Here is a 6,072-nt window from a genome sequence, read left to right as displayed (position 1 = left end):
AAATAATGTAAAGGAGGCTGTGAAAAACACTATGGTAAGGTTTTATTCGAAAAAAAAAATGAATTTTGGCGCAAAAAACCGCTATAGTATACTGTCGAAAAAAAAATGCGATTTTTCAACATGTTGTAAAAACGTGTCATATGATGAAATAATGTAAAGGAGGCTGTGAAAAACACTATAGTCAGGTTTTCTTTGAAAAAAAATCATGAATTTTGGCGCAAAAAAACGCTATAGCATACTATGTCGAAAAAAATGCGATTTTTCAACATGTTGTAAAAACGTGTCATATGATGAAATAATGTAAAGGAGGCCATGAAAAACACTCCAGAAAGGTTTTCTTTGAAAAAAAAAATCATCATAAATTTTGGCGCAAAAAAATGCCATAATATCCTATGTCGAAAAAAAATGCGATTTTTCAACGTTGTAAAAACGTGCCATTTGATGAAATAATGTAAAGGAGTCTTTGAAAAACACTACGGTGCCGGCATACTTGTTGTTTCCGTTTTCACACCGTCTACATCAACGGAATGCACTGAAACTTTGCCCCTCTAGCTTAGCCTCGCAGTAGCACGCAGCTCAAAGGGGCGTGTCCTATCTACTGATTCATATCTATGGGAGTGTCCTATCTACTGATTCATATCTATGGGAGTGTCCTATCTACTCATTCATATCTATGGACGTGTCCTATCTACTCATTCATATCTATGAGAGTGTCCTATCTACTGATTCATATCTATGGGAGTGTCCTATCTACTCATTCATATCTATGGTATCTATGCGAGTGTGGACTCGGGGAGCCATATAACCCAGAATGCATTTTGCGCCAACCAGCGGGAAAAGCAGAAGAGGAAACTTTCAGAGGTAACAGAAGCCACGACGACAGTCCCCGGCCACGGCGATAGTCCCCGGCCATGGTCACTCCTGGCGGTAGAAATCGCCGCAGAGCGGCAGTCACAACTCCCTCCGCAAAACCGATTCACCTCACACAGTCCGGGCTATTACAACAAATTAAAGTTTCAGACACTACGCTGGAAAATCCCCAGGTCTGCATCCCGTTTCCTTGCCTCACAGAGAGCTAACGCTACGTCTATCTCCCTCTACAGCCAGCGTGGAAAAGAAACGTGTACAGCGCAGTACAGCTGCCAGACAGGCTAGGCTAAATGTGCTACATGTACACATGTAGGCTAAAATTTTACTTACACACAGCTAAACCATTAAACCCTGGCCACACAACTTTTAAAACGTCTAAACAAGCTATATGTAACAACAGTCCACATACATTTCATGTACTGAAACACACACACTGTCTGAGATAAACAGTGCAGCAAAATTATGAATATTCACTGTGGCTAAACAGTAGCATTTCAATTTTGAACGAATTATAAATGACAGAAAAATTATATATATGAGCTTACCTATTACAACAAATAAAAGTTTCAGACACTACGCTGGAAAATCCCCAGGTCTGGATCCAGTTTCCTGGTCTCACAGAGAGCTAACGCTGCGTCTATCTCCCTCTACAGCAACACAGTCCTGCTGCCACCAAGCGTTTGTCACTGCTGCAAAATGTTGAAAATAACAACAGCTCATAATGAAAAGAAATAAATGACTTCACCTGGAATTTTATGTCTGATTACACAGTGAAATAGGAAGCTCATATCATCTTGATGACTTACTAAATGCTATTATCTACATGAAATGCTTAACATATTTAATACTTAACAAATCATACTGATTCAAATGAACTTTTAAACATGTGCAAAACATATGAAATATTTTTATAACTTTCAAGATGGTAACTTTGAGGTGTGTTACACACGTGTGGGTCTTCTCCAGGTACTCCGGTTTCCTCCAACAGTCCAAAAATATGCTGAGGTTAATTGATGATTCTAAATTGCCTGTAGGTGTGAATGCGAGTGTGATCGTTTGTATCTGTAGCCCTGCAACAGACTGTTACCTGTCCAGGTGTCCCCTGCCTTCACCCGAGTCAGCTGGGATAGACTCCAGCCCCCATGACCCTAATGAGGATTAAGTGATGTATAGATGATGGATGGATGGATGGATGTTCAGGAGATGTGTGTCCAGGTTAGACAGCTATAACCAGACGTTCAGCGCTCACTGTAGCTGCCGAGAGCAGCCGGCAAGACTTTCTGAAATCTGCCGCTGGCTCTGATGGTTCTACAGCTGTTAAACGGGGATTGAATTGCATGAAGTTTGGTTAACACCTGTGCAAACTACTGTTAAATCTACTTGCCTCCTAAATTCATGTCCAAAGCGTGAAGACCTGAGAAGTGAAAATGTGCTAATTAATGCTAACTATCACAGCTAATAGTGAACTGTGTTATCTTTAGCTAAACCAGATGGACAGTTGGGTTATCCACGTTTTTGTTCCAAATTAATTTACTGAACATTTCAGTTACTTTTCAACTACTTAAACTGAAGTTGAGCAGAATTAAGTAAATAATATATTTTTCCTGATATGTTTGACAGACAATGATACAGGGAGGAGACACAGAGCACTTTTTCATGAATAGAAGTCAGTAGGACAGAGCAGGACAGAGCAGGACAGACTGACAGCTCCAGAGAGGACCAGGATCAGTCTGAATGCAGCCAGGGACCATCATGTGTTGTTGAGCCAAACATCCAGGACCAGAGCAGCAACCATCAAGCTCCAGGTGAAAATACAGACATGAGAAAAGCCATGCACTTGTATTTATACCATACACTATTATTTATTTTTTCTGTCAAAAATCACCTGTGCACCACCATGAACAATGACAGACTGAGTGACCTTGGGGTGCTCAGTGTGGAATCCAACAGAGCCAAGGCCTTGGATATGGATGAGTTCATCTGGTTGTTTACTAGCCCACATGGAAATCACAAAATACAGTTGTGTTGAAGTGGTTTTGCCTCTAAAAAAAAGAGAATTTGAAGTTGCACTAGACTAAAATGCTTAAGAACCAGAGCTGAGCATGAGGTACTTATTAAGACTAAATAATGTTGCTCACTGTGAAAGATTAAGAGCAGCTTTGTCTGATTTCTATGCAGAACACTGATTGCTGAGCTGTGCACTATTAAATGACTTAAGAATATGGAATATTGTTAGTTTATTATTGTTCTCAGGTTTATTGTTAAATGTATAGAGAGTTGCTTACTGTATTTTATTGTATTTGATTTAAGAATATAGAAAATTGTTAGTTTATTATTGTTCTCAGGTTTACTATTAAATGCATAGAGTGTAACTTACTGTATTCTATTGTATTTTAAAATTTACATTACTGCACAGAACATTTCAGATTATTTTACCACAGATCAAGGGAACAGATTGTTATTGTTCACTGTGTAGTGGGTAGTTCTCATTCTGATTTAGACTGATTAGCATACAGAACCCTGTGATGTTTATGGTTTACAGCTGAGAACTGGTTGCTAAAAGTACAGAATATTATTTCTTGTTTTATGTGTGATAACTGGCAGTAAACATTCTAAGAAGTGGAAATTGACAGGGTTGTAATAGTGCTGTTCTTGCACAATATTTGTCACTTAATTGCCCTCAGGATGCTGTCGTTGAGCTACTAGTTTTACAGAACAGTCAGATGTTGCAGCTAAAGATGCTGTAATTCACATAAACAAGGAAACAAGTCCATCATAATTTGAATGTTAACAGTCCAAAATGAAAAGGTCATATACAGCTTTCCTATTGGGTTAAAGAGCCAAAAACAACCCACATGAAAAATACTTTGTAAAAGCGAGAGGTCGGTAGCAGATTTCATTTTTTAATAAAACTTTTCGGTGTCCCCCCAAAAACATCTGTTGTAGCCCCCTGTGCCCTCCCACTAAAATTAATCTGGATCTGCCCCTGCCACAAAAAAGACCACAAAAAGATACAAAACCACAACAAAAACACATAAAACTACCACAAAAGATACAAAATCACAACAAAAACACACAAAATTACCACAAAAGATACAAAAATGATGACAAAAACACACAGAACTACCACAGAAAGATACAAAAACACACAAAGCTACCACAGAAAGATACAAAATGGTGACAAAAACAGAAAACTACCACAAAAGATACAAAGTGATGAAAAACACACAAAACAACCACAAAAAGATACAAAATGACAAAAACATACAAAACTACCACAAAAAGATAAAAAAAATCACAACAAAACCACAAAACTATCATAGAAAGATACAAAATCACAGAAACACACAAAACTACCACAAAAGATACAAAATGATGAAAAAAACTCAAAACTACCACAGAAAGATGCAAAAGTACAGCAAAGACAAAACGTTCACAGTCCTAATATTTTCATCTGTTTTCATGACGTACAACTGAGCTGTGTGTGTGTGTCTGTGTGTGTGTGTAGGTGTGTATTTATTATATATGGAAGGTGGAGTTTTTCTCAGGTTTTCTCTTTTTCTTGTAATGTTTTTAACTCTTTGCACTTAGCACTTTGTTGCATTTTAGTCATATGAGAAGTCCGACATAAATAAAGTTTGATTGATTTATAACCAAACAGGGAATCATTGTTGGAAGACTTTTGTATTGTGCTATAAACTGTAAGAAGTCCAACATGAAGTCCGTCTTGTTCAGTAGAATCCCAGATATTTTTTTCTTGTTCTTTGCCGTTAGGAGCCTCATCCTTCATCCTAACATCCTCCTTAGCTGCCGTCACACACACATTCCTCTACACGTGTAAAACATTCACATATGTTCAAATATTCACCGACACACACAAAGCAGCATGCAGTCACCAGTCATAAACACATGGAAATGAAATTGGATCCATATTACTCAAACTGGCAACCCATTAGTTCCCAGTGGTTTCAGTGTGTTGTAGAGCGGCTCTGCTGAGGTCCACGGGGTCCTAATTCAGAGCTCATTTCCGGGAACTGGTTTTACTGGGTACCACTCACCATAGTGTGTGTTTTTTGGACTTTCTGGAGCTTTGTGAGGACTGACTTTTAGACCTTAAGAGTGAGGACATTGGAGAAAAATGTACAGTTTCTCACTTTTGGCCTTTCCAAAGAGCATTAAAGGGTTAAAGCAGGGGTTTCAAACTATCTTAGTCCAGGTTCCACATTCATCCAGTCTGATCTCCAGTGGACTGGACCAGTAAAACCACAGCATAATAACCTATAAATAACCACAAGTCCTAATTAGAATCACAGCTTTCTGGAACTGAACAATCTAGGATTTTACTTTATGATTAAAACGACAAAAGTCAGACAAAGACAGAAAAATAACACCAAAAACAACACAAAATATTACAGAAACGAGACACAAAACGACAAAGACAAGAAAAAAAAATAAAATATGAGACAAACGACTCAAAACAAAAAAGAGACAAAAAAACTTGAAAAAGTTAAAAAGCGACAAAAAATGGGCAAGTGACAAAAAAATTACACAAATGACAAAAAGGACAAAAAATGACAAGTGAGAAAAAAATGACAAAAAAGTAAAACACAAGTGAGACAAAAAAACATGAGAAAAACAATACACAAACAAGCAAGACATAAAATGACAATAAGACAAAAAACAAACGAGACAAAAAGGAAACACAAAATGACAAAAATGAAACGACAAAAGTCAGACAAAAAAACCCAAAACTAAATATTACAAAAAGACAAAATAACAAAAAAATGAGACAAATGACATGAAACAAAACAAAAAAGAGACAAAAAGTATCAAAGCGACAAAAACATGGACAAATGACAAAAATGAGACAAAAAAACACAATCCAGACAAAAAGGAAACACAAAACGACAAAAACATGAGAGAAACAATAAAAGTCAGACAAAAAAAAACAACAAAAACAGGCAAAATATTACAAAAACGAGACAAAACGAAAATAGAACAAAGAGCAATCTAGTATTTTACTTTCTGATCAAACAACTTGTCATGGTCTACAAATGATTTTAAATTTATAGTTTTACTAATTTACAATCTGCAGTTAATGTCTTCTCTGGAATTTTTACACTTTGAGGACCGGATTGGACCCTCTGGAGGACCACTTTTGGCCCACGGGCCTCATGTTGGACACCCCTGGGTTAATATGTG

Source organism: Amphiprion ocellaris, chromosome 8, assembly GCF_022539595.1.
Source record: "Amphiprion ocellaris isolate individual 3 ecotype Okinawa chromosome 8, ASM2253959v1, whole genome shotgun sequence".
In the NCBI taxonomy this organism is placed as follows: Eukaryota; Metazoa; Chordata; class Actinopteri; family Pomacentridae; genus Amphiprion; species Amphiprion ocellaris.
This window is presented reverse-complemented; position numbering follows the sequence as displayed.